The 15,710-nt window shown below is 38.2% G+C and overlaps 1 long non-coding RNA gene across 1 annotated transcript; it reads left to right on the top strand.

Moving 5' to 3' along the window:
- The first annotated feature begins 12,238 nt into the window (after positions 1 to 12,238).
- LOC109119775 (uncharacterized) lies at positions 12,239 to 15,450 on the top strand. The gene is made up of 3 exons (XR_002027199.3): positions 12,239 to 12,503; positions 14,322 to 14,368; positions 15,098 to 15,450. It is a non-coding gene; the product is annotated as an uncharacterized lncRNA (long non-coding RNA).
- Positions 15,451 to 15,710: the final 260 nt, after the last annotated feature.

The raw sequence follows: 15,710 nt of genomic DNA, 5'->3' as shown, positions 1-15,710 counted from the left end.
AGACACTATTGGATTAATTATTGAGTTTTTGGGAATAATATTTTTTTCCTTTATCTCAATTTGAGTTGTAAGTTATATCAAGTGTGTGCCTTATTATGAGTTTTTCTTTTTTTTTTTGTTTATTTAAGGTATGCAATTACTGCTAATAGAGTTTGATGAACGTTTTTAGGTGTTTGATAATATGCCTAAAATATTTGATATTTTTTTTATTAATTTCGACTTTTCTCTTTTGATAGATGTTTTACAACTTGTTGCAGATTATTTCACTTCACTGAATTTGAAAGAAATTCTAGCTTTGTTGAAGGAAAATATAATTGTCAATCTGCCATAGATATAGTGATGCAGAGAATGAAGATTAGAAACACCGTATAAATATAACAAGGAGGTATGACGGATCTTCACAGACACAACGGTCCGTCGAGGGTCTCCATTCCATAACACTTTAACTGTTGGAATTTGGGAACCGGGACTACTTCTCTGATCTTCATGACGAACCAGCAGGATGGACCGTCATGGCTACGACATTCCGTCACGCACTCCATAACCCCACACTTGGTCATACTTCCCCATCTTCCTTCAGCAGCTTCACTACGATGCCATTTACAGATCGTCACGGGCACGACGGACCATCACAAGCTTCGTAGGTGGTACTTTTCTGCATTTCTTGCTCAAAAACCTCTGCATTCATCTTTTAGACAGATTTCCTGCAAATAAAGAGAAACTTACATAAAAATTAATACAAAACGACTTTTGGACACACACTAAACTTAAGGAAAAAATATTAAAAATACCGTGAAACCACGTTATATCAACACCCTCAACTTAAATTCGTTGATTGTCCTCAAGCGACGCACTATGACTTACTACAAAAATCTTTGTACAATAGTATCAATGTTTTATCCTTCGCAATCATTTGTCCATCAATCCCGATCAGTCTCATCATATTTATGCATTCTATCACTATTAGGCTTGAATTATGTGGAATCAGACCATGACACAGAGTCACCACGCAGTAACACCTATCCTCTTCAATTTCTCACAGAGGTGCTAATATTTTCGGTATTGAAACTAGTGTTCTCACTTCAAAACAATATCCTCATTTTTCACATAATGATTTTAGTTTGCGTATAAGGATTACTTTTCAACACTCACTCTCAGAACATATTCACAACTCATTCATACATATTGCCATAAATCGGCCCTTATTTTCACTACTTTAAGTTCGCTATAAAACTTTTAGGATCATGATAAGACTTTCTTAGCTTGTAACATAGGCTCAGGGTTAGGTAGGGTATTTTTAGGCATATTTTAGTGACTTTTTGCCCTTCTTGACATATCAGCTAAATGTACCACTTTTTATCACTTTATTTCGCCCAGTTTCTCATATTCTTGCACCTTGCTATTTTCCCTTATTTCTTCATTTGTGTAAGTGACTCTCATCTTTTCTTGCTTGTATTTCTTGTATTTTTTTTATTTTTTATTTCACTTTTCTTTCAACTGATTTTCGAGTCAATTTACTTTTGTTCTTTCTCTCTCTTTGTTCTTTCAACCCCACTTTCCAGAGCATTCCTCATAATAGTCACCCTCAACTCATGGCTTTGCCATGAGTCAAAGTACACAATACCCAAAGTTGGGTCAGGGCCATAAAAAGGTTGTTTACTGAATTAGCCACCCTCAACTTATGCTTTTGGCATAAGCTGAGGTGCACATGTCCAAGGAGGGACCAGGGCCAACACATCATTCTCAGAAAAGATCAGTTGGGGTGAAAAAGAAAGGTCTAGTTTAAGCTCAAATCATTTGGATCAAAGGAGGATTAATTTTATTTTTTTTACTTAGGCTAAAAATGGGCTATATTGAACAAGGGCCTATGATCCTTTCCTAATTGTCTATTACAACTTACTTTTAGCAGGACTAACCAGACAAGTTCTAGCTCAGTACAAATAGTGGACTATTAAAATCTTCCTCACACTCACTTGACATCTCATTATTGTACCAGATTATCAGACACCTAGTTCGAGTTTTAGACTTTGGGTCATGCAATGGTGTACCTCTATGTCATGCTTAGAGCCACACATTTATAAATTATTATGCCTAGTCATGCATTATTTTCATTTCATCAGGATATCATTTTATCCATCGTGCTTCAGAATTAAACTATCTACACAAGATATAGACATGCCGGTTCAACAGTAAAAATAATCAGTCTCTTGGGGAAAAAGAACACAGGCAAGAAAACCCCAAAAGAGGATAATGAATTGGGCTACTAAAACTTCACCCTAGCACTCCCTTTCCATTTACCTCACCCCAAAAAAAAGACATGCAATTGTCCCCAATGCATAAAAAAATTAAAATACAAGAGTGGTAGGTGAAGCAAACCTGGGGCGCAAAGCACCGACGATCACCAAGCTGGTGGGTCCGATTCCCCTAAACCCACTACCTCTGTAATCTGGACACCCCCCAGTAGTGTCCTCATCAGCAACAACACTATCATCAGTGCCTCCTGCTATCTACACATTTCTGGAGCTAGATTCCCCAGCAGCTGACTCTACGACTTTCATCTGACGTGCCTCCTCATCAGCAAACGAGGCTCTCCTCGCAGCCTCCATTTCACGGTGCTCCTTCTTCCGTGCTCTAGCCTCATCCTTCTTTTGACCCCTACGCCTCTTGGCATGCTCTTAGGGGGAGGTGGCGGAATCTCAGAAGTGGCGAATAAGGCCGCTATCACTGTGTCCTCATCAGGCGCTGCAGAAGCAGCCTCAGACTCAGGCACCCTAGCCTCTAAGATCATATCGACGTTTGTGCAAAGTCTCTTGACTGCAGCCTGAAGGGTCGACACATCCACATGAGGGGCTGGCCGGGCTAGCACCCGCAACTCAAAAGCGTCCAAGCGCTGATGAACCTCAGCGATCTTCCGCTTTGTGTGCTGGACCATTCTCCACTCTAAGCGCTCTTCTGCCTCAGCAATAGACCTCTGCATCAAAGGCTGGATGTGATGCATAAGTGTAGCCATCTGTGTCTCTAGTTTCTGGACCCTAGCAAGTGGGACCAGAGCGGGTAAAGGGGCTGAGAGAGAGGAGCTCAGGGCATTGATACTACCCTGGATAGACTCGACCGGGGTAGTGTCAGTGGAAGCAGCCTGTGCATCTGTGCGAGCCTGTGCTACCGTATCAGCCAGATTGTCACCAAGTGAGGCAACTCTGGATGGGGCCCTCTGCATGGAGCCAACTCATTGGCCTCATCCCTGATGAGGTCGATATCAACTGTGCCCAACGGGGTCTTGAGCTGATCAATGTACCAGATGGTCACACCTGCGGACTTGCATAACAAAAATATCATGCACCGGAAAGAGTAGTTATGACCTTAAAAGCCCTCTCGAGCATGACCGCCTGTAGAAGCCAAGCAAAGTCCACCTCAAACCCGGCTATCATCGCCGCCATCAGTACTGCACGATCCCATGTGACTATATTATCAGCGGCTGTGGGAGAAAGACAGTCGCGGACAATCAACCATAAGAACTTCCCTGTGAAGGTCAGGTTAGCCTTCTTGATGGCTCCCTTCGGCTCGGTGACCCAGTCATCACCCTCTCAATAAACAGACAAGTGTAGGGCCATCCACCTCTTGGTGGTCTCTCTCAGCGATGGCTCACGCAAGAATTATCCATCGTTGACAATTTGTCATCGGTAGTCAAAGTCGGCGGTGAGAGGGGTCCAGTTGGCATCAATATCCTTGCCGATGGTAGGCAGGGAAATATCAACCTGAATGCCACGTACTCGGACCTGCTCTAGTGGGGCCTGTTTAGCAGGGGCAGCCCGCCTATCAATCTGTGATCTGAGAGTAGCCACGTAGGATGCGTAGAACTCTCAAACAACTCTTCACTATAACGGCCCAACGAACGCGCTGTCCAATCCAATCGATGTCTGGTGAAGAGATTTTGGATCTCTGGCATAGTTGGGAGACTTCCCGTAAGGACCCGCCTCTCCAATGTAAGGGTCCGTGTCATGACTCCTTTTTCATTTAGAAACTTTGCGTTTGAATAAACTTAATACTGCCTGTCGATACACCACCGATTGGGCTGGTCGACAACTGGGTGAGATCACGAGTCGATGAGCCGTGTATGGATTTAGAACTGTCAGCCTCATTAGACGAGGCAGACTGTGCAGCTGTGGCGGGTTCAGGGACCTCAACAGATCCAGAGGCTTCCTCCAACCACGAAACTCCTAAGGATCCAGACGCTCCTTCTTCATAAGTAGATGACGCAGAAGGTGTGCCGGTCAGTGTGCGCTCCAAATCAGTCTGAGAGGCAGTGACTACGCCGAACGCCACCTTTTTGGGTGTGGCTTTGGCAGCACGTACAACTTGGTATGGGGTGGAAGATCCTAGGGGCACGTACTCGGGGCACGCTCATCATCAGAGCCAATGACTAGGTGGTCAGACGGGGCAACAGACTTCGATCGCCCACGTGCGTAGACTCGATCTTATTTTGGTGCCATAATAGATAATACCTGTAAAGAATCAATATTAGTACTAGAAGGAGCAAACAAGACAATCAAAACGACACAAAATAAATAAAAGATTCAAGATGTAATGACATTTCTATAGTAATAGTAAAACACGATGGACTAGGTGATGGATTGTCGTGAGTACGACAAACCGTCATGGGTCCATCATGTATTACTTAAACTATGTTTATTTAGAGACCCTTGAAGGAAAGTCTCTGACAAGTATGACGGATAAACAAGACGGACCGTTGTGATGATGAAGGTCCGTTGCCGATGTTCATCGTGGGACACTTAGAAAAAAATATGGAGACCCTTAGGAGAGGGGTCTCTAGCCGTCATGACAGTTATGCAGGACGGACCGTCAAGGGTATGCCGATCCGTCGTAGATGTCCGTAAGCGGACACTTGGAAAAAGTTGCAGACCCTTAGAACAGGGTCTCTGAAAACCAGAACGGTTATAGAGGACGGACCGTCGAGGGTATGACGGTCTGTCGTAGATGTCTGTAAGAGGACACTTGGAAAAAGTTGGAGAACAGGGTCTCTAGCGACCAGAACGGTTGTGCAGGATGGACCGTCGTGGGAACGACGGTCTGTCGCATGTGCCGTTGGAGGTCACTTAGAAAAAGTGAGAGACCCTTAGGAATAGGGTCTCTAACAACTAGAACGATTGTGCAGGACAGACCGTCGGGGGAACGACAGCCCGTCGCATGTGTCCGTTGGTGGACACTTGTAGAAAATTGGACAGTGAGGTGTTAGGGATGTTGGGATGGACCATATGACGGTCTATCGTGGGTACGACGGTCCGTTATCGGGGTTTCGTTATGTCATTCAGTGGCAGAATTAGGGATACCACATCCATCCCCTATGACCCAAATGGAATTTTTAGTATTTTAACCTACATGTTTTTAACCCAAATACCTAGTAAAATAGCAATGCTAAAGCACCTATTTCTAGAGTTTTAAACAAGGCAATTGTGAGGATTATCAACCTAGTTCAGACAAAATATGTATTAAATAATGGACCCATCAATAAGAAATAGGCAAATACTAATTGATAAACAAAACTGCAATGTAAATGGGTAGAAATCAGAGACACATACCTGAGAATTTGAGAAAAACGAGCGAGGAAGGTACTTGGTGATCAAGAAGAGAACCACAACAGCAGACTCCGACTAGTAGAGATTGGATTTTAGGAATTTGGGAATTTGGGAAAATGATAGGTTGAAAGAGAGGTAGGAAGTTGGAAGTTGAAAAGGGAGTGAAATGGGAGGAAGAGGGAAGGAAATGGGTGAAATGAAGGGGTATGGTTTTTAAATGTTAAGAATTTTTTTAAAAAACCCAGCTGGGTCGGGTCAGGTACGCTTCATTAATGTCGCGACGAGTCCCCGACGATGGTCCGTCGCAATTGTGATAGTCCGTCATTGGTTCCATCGCATGTGCCCTAGTTTTTAAAATGACTGAAAGACGTACCTGGCACGATGGGTCCGTCAATGACTGCTGCAGAGTGATTTTCTGTAGAATTTCCTGGTGATGTGCCTGCAAATTTAAAACCCATTAGTAGAAAATGCTACCATTAATAGAAAGAAATATTATAAGTATTGGGTTGTCTCCCAACAAGCGCCTGATTTAACATCGCAGCACGACTGAGGACGCTTGATTACTCAGCCTTCATCAAGATGGTATGCCTCGATCCCTTCATTTGCCGATTCGGTATGCCCAAAATAGGGTTCTGTTCGTTCTTCATTCACCTTAAACTGCACTCCCTCCTTGGTTTCTATTTCAACTGCTCCATGAGGGAATAATTGGGTAATCAAGTAAAGGCCAGTCCATTTGGACTTGAGCTTGCCCGAAAGCCAACACAACCTAGAACTGTCTAAAAGCACCAAATCCCCAACCATAAACTCTCGTTTTTCACTTTTTAGGTTATAATCCTTCTTCATCTTTTCTTTGTAGGATATAGCAGATACCGATTGGAGCTCACCACTCTGCCTCATGGACCTACAAATATTGAAGGTCGCTTCTTCATTGTTCAACCGAAATTTCATCTGCCCTTTTCCATATCAACTAAGGCTCTACCCGTAGCAAGGAATGACCTTCCAAGAATAATAGGAACTTCAAAATTGACTTTACAATCAAGGATAACAAAATCTGTTGGAAATATGAACAACTCCAACTTTACTAGCACATCGTGGAGTATCCCTATAGGCCTTTTCACTGTTCAATCGGCCATCAGTAGCTGCATCGCAGTGGGCTTTGGGTCACCCAAACCCAACTTCTTGTAAATCGAGAGGGGCATGAGATTTATGCTTGTTCTAGATCACATAAAGCTTTCGCAAAATGTAATGACCCGACTGTACAAGGAATAGTGAACGCACCCGAATCTTCTTTCTTTTGTACGAGAGATCTTGTAGCAATAGCACTACAATGCTGCATTCTATCATCATCCTCGAAAGTGACCGATCTTTTCTTTGTAACTAGATCTTTCATAAACTTGACATAACCAGGCTTTTTTCTAGAGCTTCTCCCAAAGGGACATTGATAGAAAGCTGCTTCAACATTGTTATAAAATGCCAATATTTACTCCTCGGTCTTTTTCACTAATCTTTGAGGAAAGGGAGGTGGTGGTCTAGGAATGGGAATTACCTTTATAGGTGCTTTCACATCTTTTCCAGTGCTATCTTTTGCTTCACCACTACCCTCTATCACCTTATCATTATCCTTTCTCACCTTTTCCTCATTAGACGGCATAGGTGGGTCAATAGTTTGCTTACCACCCCGAGTAGTGTTTGCCATACAGTGTGCATCATTTTTTGGATTTTGGACAGTGTTGCTAGGAAGAGTGCCTGGTTGCCGTGTGTTCACAGTCGCAGATAATTGGGCTATTTGCAACTCAATATGCTTAATCGATATTGCATGTGTATCGACTTTCTGCCTGATACCGCTAAATCACTCCCTAACTCTTTAATGTAGTCATCATTAACATCGAACCTCCTCATCATTTTGTGCAACATATCCTCAACTCGCGCCACACTATCTCCACCATCCGTAGGAGTAACTTCACGATTTTGAGGAGGGACATAGGGCCTATTCTTATCATTTTTGTTACCTTAGTTACCCCTGTTGAAGTTATTGTGGCGGTTGTAGTTTCCATCTCGGACATATAATGAACCTCACGATTATAGTTACCATAGATCCGACCTTGGTTCCCTTGACCTTAGCGCCAATTCTCCTGATTTGAGCCTTGGGCACTCGGTCGAAAAGCCCCCGTCTTCTCATTTACTGCATAGGAATCGTACGCATAATTCATCATGTGGTGGTGGTGGTTTAGACAAGTAGTTAACTACATTTATCTTTTTTGCACCCCAGTGATATGTTTTAATACCAACCCAAGCTCAGTTCTTATCTGAGCCATCTCTTCACGAATATCATCTGTGGCTGGGTTGTGAGTGGATTGCACTGCGAAGGTATTTCTCCCAGTATCCGACTTCTTAGTACTCCAAACTTTATTATTCCGGGAGATTTTCTCTAACTTTTCAGCAATCTCAACATAAGGACACTCCCCATAAGAACCACCTGCTATAGTATCCAATACCGCTTTATTATTATACGGTGATTGGGGACGCTTCTAAAAAACGAGGTGAATCTATCCCAAGAACTACTAACTGTTTCTCCTGGTAGTGTCGTAAAGTTGTTCAATCTGTCTTTGTGGTTTAGTTTCTTGGAGACGGGATAGTAGCGTGCTAAGAAGACGTCCCTTAGTTGGTTCCAAGTTAAAATTGAGTTATAAGTGAGCTCAGTGAACCAAATATCAGCCTCTCCTGTTAGTGAGAGAGGAAATACTCTTAGCCCTATTACATTCAAGTCCAAGTCAGGCCTCCCTACACAGCTTTTACACACTGCCCTTACCTTAGCTGTATGGCAATGTGGATCCTCAAAAGGTAGCCCTGAAAACAAACCTCTGGCAGTGAGAATTTGCATCAGGCTACTATTTACCACAAAGGTGTGGCCTGGTGGTAGAGGGGGCAAGACAAGTGGCCCATCGGAGTCTGCTATATTGTCATAGCCTCTGTAGTATTCTTGGGGCCGTGGAACGGGATTTTGTCGCCTCTGTTGGTTTTCACCTGGAGCATCGGGGAACAACTGACCATAAACATCAACCAGATCTGGGATGTTCTGGTTTGGATCATCATCATTAATGCCCAAGTTTCGATTCATGTTGCGTAGTGTACGCTCTAGTTTGTGATCCTACGGAAACAAGGGTTCTCTTCTTCTTCGTGTATTTGGCATACAAGGAAGATAGTTCTGCAAGAATAAAAAACAATAAGCAAAGTAAAATTAAGAAAATATTGACTAAATTTTAGTAATAAGTTTAATTTAATCTAAAAGCTACTTTCCCCGGCACCGGCGCCAAAATTTGATACGCTCAAACTTACTTCTCAAATAAGAAGTAAAACGGTCGTATCAAGTAAAGAACCCAACTAATGAGGTTGGGATCGTTTCCACGAGGAGAATAGTTCAGGCTTAACTTCAATCTATTATTACTACTCTTTAGTCAATTATTTCCTTAGAAAGCAAAGACAATAAAAGGGAGATTTTTATTTCTAAATGAATGAAAATAATTAGCTAAATCAAAGTAGACCACTAACAGATTCAAATGTTGGAGTTTAATCAGTTAATAAAAGTAACTAGGGTTTACGTGTTCCCCACAGGTTCCTAACTTGATAATTCTAATTATAACAATTCTTTCCTAGTATCTTGCATGCAAAGTGATAAGTTATGTATTTCTAAATCCTTGGTCCGGCATCTAGAAAATTTCACTCCGCACCTTGGTCCGGCTACGTGTGTTGGTATACTAACCCTTACCTTTACCTCATACTAAGCATCGTATTCAATATTTGATTAAATTATTACCTCGTACCAATCAATACTAGCCTATTAGATAGTATACACTAAATCTATGTTGATAATTCTTTTCCTATTATCTACCTCTTTGGTCCGGCAAGTAGCATTAAGGAGAGTTCTAACGTTGACCATCCGTTCAAAAGACTTCTAAGCGAAAGAATTATCAATACATGGAAGACACTATTCTAGAATTGTTATTTTAGTTAGGTTTTACCTCATTATTCTCCTATGGTTCCCACAATCCTACTTATGGAGTTAAGTTACCCATAGTCATAATCACAATATTCAAATATGTAATATAAGAATTCATGTACTTACTTCAATGAGAAAGAATAAAATCTAGAAGTTCACTTGATTAATCAACAAAATCACCAACAATCAATTACTGAAATTAATTGAAGACTAAAGATTCTCCAAAAGTGTAATAATAATCACCAAGTCTAATCCACAAAAGAAACTAAAATAACCAAGAGTCTAACTATAAGAGAGTCTAATCACCAAAGAGTCTAACCCCCAAAATGAGGTTTTTCGAATTATTTATAAAAAATTTAAATCTAATTAAAGAAGGACTTTATTTTGCTGGAAATTTGTCAAAACTTGGCTTGGTCGACGGACCTCGCAACGAGTCGTCGTAGTCACGACGGGCCGTCATGGACTCCGTCATCCCATACTTTGCAAATTCATCTATAGCTCTCTTCATTATCCTCGACGGTAGGTATGGCGGATCGTCACAGGCACAACGGTCCGTCGAGGGTCTCCGTTCCATAACACTTGAACTCTTGGAATTTGGGTACTGGGACTACTTCTCTGATCTTCATTACGAACCAGCATCACGGACCGTCATGGCTACGACGGTCCGTCACGCACTTCGTAACCCCACACTTGGTCAGACTTCCCCATCTTCCTTCAGCAGCTTCACTACGATGCCACCTACGGGGGCACGACGGACCGTCATAAGCTCCGTAGGTGGTACTTTTCTGCATTTCTTGCTAAAAAACCTCCACATTCATCTTTTAGACAGATTTCCTGCAAATAAAGAGAAACTTACATGAAAGTTGATACAAAACGACTTTTGGACACACACTAAACTAAAGGGAAAAGCATTAAAAATACCATAAAACCACGGTATATCAATGCTCCTATATTTATTGACTTCAATTTGTTGATAGTTATTAGGAGCAAACTACTTCAACTTTTAGGAGCACAGTTAGAGTAAATGTGTAAAACTAAATGAAAATATTTTGAACAAAATGTGTAATTGTGATGATTATTTTTTATTTTATCCTAATCTCTTATATCCATAGAAAATTATTTGACTTTTTTATTACTGAAACAAAGTCACATGACATATGTATAGTTATTCTTCCTCGTAACTGTATTTGTTGTTGCTGTGCAATAATGGTATGCATATGTGTTGCTAATTTCTTGTCAGTATGAAGAATTTTGCTACTTTTCCTTTCAATGTCCTATGGTATTTGGTGATTATTTTGTTCTTTATTGTGTGAATAATGATGTTTTTTTCTGGATTACTATCTCAAAATTTCAAGTAAGCATTATTAATCTTTTTCATTCCAAGTTTTACTTTTTGTCATTACATGTTTGTTCTTTTAGTTGGTTAGGAATTAAAAATTTGACTGTTAGAAAGATAGTTGTGAGAGAATGAATTAGATTCAAAAGATTAGACCAAGGCAATGTAAGTTTACGTCTTTCATCATTGATTTCCTTTTAAAATAATAGTTAAGCCAATCATGTTCTGCAGCTTTGTTGGTTTTAGAAACCAAGGAAGTAGTACATTTGTTTTTACTCTGTGTTTATGCTTGGATAGTAAAGAACTTCTGATGTTCATATTCATATACTATATTAATTGGAAATAGTATCATTACTACAATAAACATAATTAGTGGTTGTTCATATATGGCAAGTTCAACAAATAGACATGACATTTAAGATATTTGATGGTAATGATTAACGATACATACAAAATAAATCATGTAGGAGTGGAATATCAGATGTGATAATTATGACTTCTCATGTTCATTTATCTCTAGACAATACATGTTTCTTTGTTATTTATTTATGAAAAAGTATTGTTTTATCAGATTATGAATTATCATGCTGAATGATTCATTTATTGATCAAAAACTTATAATTGCTTTAAGTGAATCTTGTGCCACCATCCACATATAATATATACGGGAAACAAGAAAAAAATTTAGTATGTTGCCTCTCAGGTGATGTTTATTACTAGCTTATGGCCAACTGATGTTGCAAATTTGAGCTAACATTTATTTGATTAAATACTATTTTTTCAGAATATTGAATTGATTCCAAGTCATCATTGAAATAGTATGATAAAATGATGACAATAAATTCAGAAGGTCAGATTAGACACACATAAAAGGAATTTGCTTGGATCGGAGATTTTCTGCTTCTTTGTTGATCAACTGAAAATTTACGTGTAATGCGAGTGTAAACACTTGTAACCAGCGGACATATACATTAAAATTTTCATTCTCTACAATTATCTTCTTCTTTTTTATGAAGTAAGGATAGATCTCATTAGAAGACATCGAAAAATTATAGCAAAAAAAAGGATCTGTTGGTAGTTAATCTATTTATATATTTGCAACAGTTTAGAATTTGAGTGATGTGATATGTTTGGTTGCTATGTCAAGATATATCACAAATTAAATTTTTAGATCTCTCTATGTTAGTTCATTTGATAATATGATTACATGCATCATCTTTTCAAGTCTACAATTTCATATTCATATTAATCGAGTTTCATCTGAAAGTATTATTTTTTTACTCCAAATATTAGGCCCGTGCTTGCATGGGCTATCACGCCTTTCTCTTATATTAGAAAAGGATAGTTCAACATGCTTGCTTCATTTTTAGGGGCATTTTTGTCTTTTAAAGTTTCTATAATGGTTAGGTGTCATCTTGTTGTTAAATCAATTTTTGTCTTTTCAATTTCTTTTTGCAACGTGTCTTCCTGATATCAACTTATGCATGTGATCCTCTATGTCTTCCTTCTATTCTTCCTGTAATGATATCACTATTTTCACATCAAAGTTCAATTCTTTCTCTTCATCATTTACCAGGTAAGATTTTGCATGTTCCAATTGAGCTTGTTTTTTTCCCGTCATTTTTATTTTCATCAAAGTTGAAGTTCCAAATTTGATTTGGTTCAGCTAATGTTCCCTTGTTTTCCCATTTGAGATTTTCTTATGGATGTTGGATTATCCTTTTGGTTGGGTGATTAAATTTGATATAGATGTATAAATATGCCAAATTTGATTTGGGTATGTGGAGCTTTTTTCCCCGTCATCTTCCTTTTCATCAAAGTTGAAGTTCCAAATTTATTTTGGGTATGTGAATGTTTCCTTATTTTTTCTTTTGGGATTGTTATTAACGTTGGATTATCCTTTTGATTGGGTGATTAAGTTTGATTTAGGTGTGTGAATATATGAAATTTTATTTGGGTATGTGGGGTATGGAGGTTTATAAGAGATGAACAAGAAAGAACAAAGGTTTTGTGCATCAATTGGATTCCATTGCCAATGTAAGAACCCTTTTTTTTCAAAAAAATAACATAAAAACTAAAGCTCTCTTCTTGTTTATGGTGTATAATCAAGAATGAAATTGAATTTAATTTTTAATATGATGGATTGATGTAGTTTATAAATTTTATTTCTGTGCCTAAATGGGTTGTTTCCCTTTAAAAGTTTGTATCTTTGAGTAGCATTGTGTTTGTTTGAGCTTAACCGAAAACAATGGCATACATCAGCTTATCTTCCTATGTTCATATATCAAAAATCTATATATTTTCACATGCAGTAGATTTTGGTTGTCTTTTGTTACATGTAGTATTAGTTTGGACTTCCAATTTACTTTGTGGTTTATTTAGCTTGAGTTTCTTTATCAAAATTATTTTCAACTTCCTCTGTTCATATATGATTTTTCCCCATCTGAATTAATTTTCTCGATTTTTGTAATTTTTTATTTATCTTGTGTTTTGGAGTCCCAATAATTTTGTAAAGTAGCTACAACAATAGTCATCAGCTACTTATCAGCACAAATCAACTTCCCCCATTAAGGTTTACGGAAAGCTGGTTTTCTAATCAAGTAAGGAGCCTTATTGTTGATTTTCAACATCAAGACTATTGTTGGACAGTAAATACAGAACAACTACTTCACATGTTGAAATGATCATGGCTTTAAAATTATTTTATTTTATTTTTTTATTATGACTTTTACATCATTAACTGAAGCTATGATGCCCCAAAAGAAAATTAAGGAGATATATCAGTATTTTACTATAATAACATATTCTTTTCTATCCTAACAAATTCTTGCACTACTTCCATTGCATGTGGACCGCCATAAAGTTGCAGGAGTGTATTCCAAACTTTGATAGAGACTTTCCACAACCCTAATTTGTACTAGCAGTGTAGTAATTCAAGAGTCGATCAGGGCATGATCTAACTGTGTTTCAAAATGCTAAAGAGGTTCATGGAATGCCTGTAGCTGTCCAAGTTATACACTTCTGCTCATTTTCATTTAGATTGGTTCATCCCATTTCTATTTCCATCCAACTATAATAGTGAGATCCATTTTCATTAGAATTGTTCTTAACTCTATGATATTGGTTGAGTAATTATGGTTTTTGGTGTACTATTCTTTATTTCTTTCACATTTTTATTGTGTTTTGTTAGATGAAGTAACCTTTTGTTTATCTGAATTCCTATTATTAATGTGTATTTTGGCACGACCTCTTTGGAAAAAAAAGTTAGCAACCTTTAATTTTGTGATCAACTTAATTGTCTGTGTAGATAAGGCCACATAGTATAACAGATGTTGTTTGATGAATAATAATTACAAAAATACTAAATTTATTCTATAATTATTTTACGGTGCAGGGTGAAGGTAAGGATTTGAAATTCTTACAACTAAGGTTCGTTTATAGGTATGTTCTTTCCTATCCGTTATTATGATCTCTTTTTCTCTCACTCCTCATTTTATCTCCTTCGTTAGTAGTTGTTCAATCACTCTGTTCTGCTCCATTTTGATTGATAGAAGATTTGGATGTGTCTGAGGAGTTCAAGGATACAAAGTTATTGTCTTGCTACTAATGAAGCGGAAAATGACTAGAAAATTAACAGAAATGTGTTTAGACAAAGTAAGAATTTATTAGTAGATGGTATACGTGGAAACATGATCTCATTATTGAAAAAGATTTTTCTTGAAACTATCTTAAGTTTTTCATAGGTAGACAACATATTGTATTATATTATTTAGGGAAAATACCCAAGTACCCCCTCAACCTATGCCCGAAATCCCAGAGACACACTTATACTATACTAAGGTCCTATTACCCCCCTGAACTTATTTTATAAGTAATTTTCTACCCCTTTTTTGCCTACGTGGCACTGGTTTCAAAAAAAAAGTCAACCATCGTTGGACCCACAAGATAGTGCCACGTAGGCCGAAAAGGGGTAAAAAATTATTGATAAAATAAGTTCAGGGGGGTAATAGGACCTTAGTATAGTATAAGTGTGTCTCTGGGATTTCGGGCATAGGTTGAGGGGGTACTTGGACATTATCCCTATTATTTAACTTCATATATCCCTCTATTTCATATCTTTCGTTATTATGTTGGCTTGCATATTTTAATCTCAGTTACCATCCATGACAGAAATATAGAATATCAACAAAATCGACGAGAACACGGAAGAATGGACTTGTAAAGTTCAAGTGGTAGATAAAGGCCATCCTCGAACCAACAGGGAGAGAAACAAGAAATATCAATTGATGATATTACAAGACGAAGAGGTGTTTATCACATAAACAAAAGATATTCATCTACTTTCACAAATCAGTTTGTAGCAAAATATACAAGTTGCATATCATTTTTACTTTGCTTTTTAATGGTTGTAATCTGCCTTCATTTATTTATCTTCAATTCAATGCTCTTCTACTTAGTTGAAATATTGTTGCTTGTGAGTTTTGATGTGAAACACTTGTTGTCACTCTAAATTTACATTTTAATCTTCTTTATTTTATAGACATATTTTCTATTACAAAAGAATTACAGATTGGGATAAATGTTGTTGGTTCTCTTTGTAGAATATGGAGAAAGTTGAATTCTGAAGCACGTTTTATCCTTTTAAATCTATGTTTTACTCCTCTTTATTTTGTAGATATAATTTGTGTTATAGGAAAGTTAGTTACTGCTTGGGTTCGATGCTGTTGATTTTCTTTGCTAAATATAAAAAAGATTAATTGAAATCTGTGTGGATACCAATCCA

The sequence above is a fragment of the Solanum lycopersicum genome, chromosome 3, assembly GCF_036512215.1.
Source record: "Solanum lycopersicum chromosome 3, SLM_r2.1".
Taxonomy (NCBI): domain Eukaryota; kingdom Viridiplantae; phylum Streptophyta; class Magnoliopsida; order Solanales; family Solanaceae; genus Solanum; species Solanum lycopersicum.
This window is presented reverse-complemented; position numbering and strand designations above follow the sequence as displayed.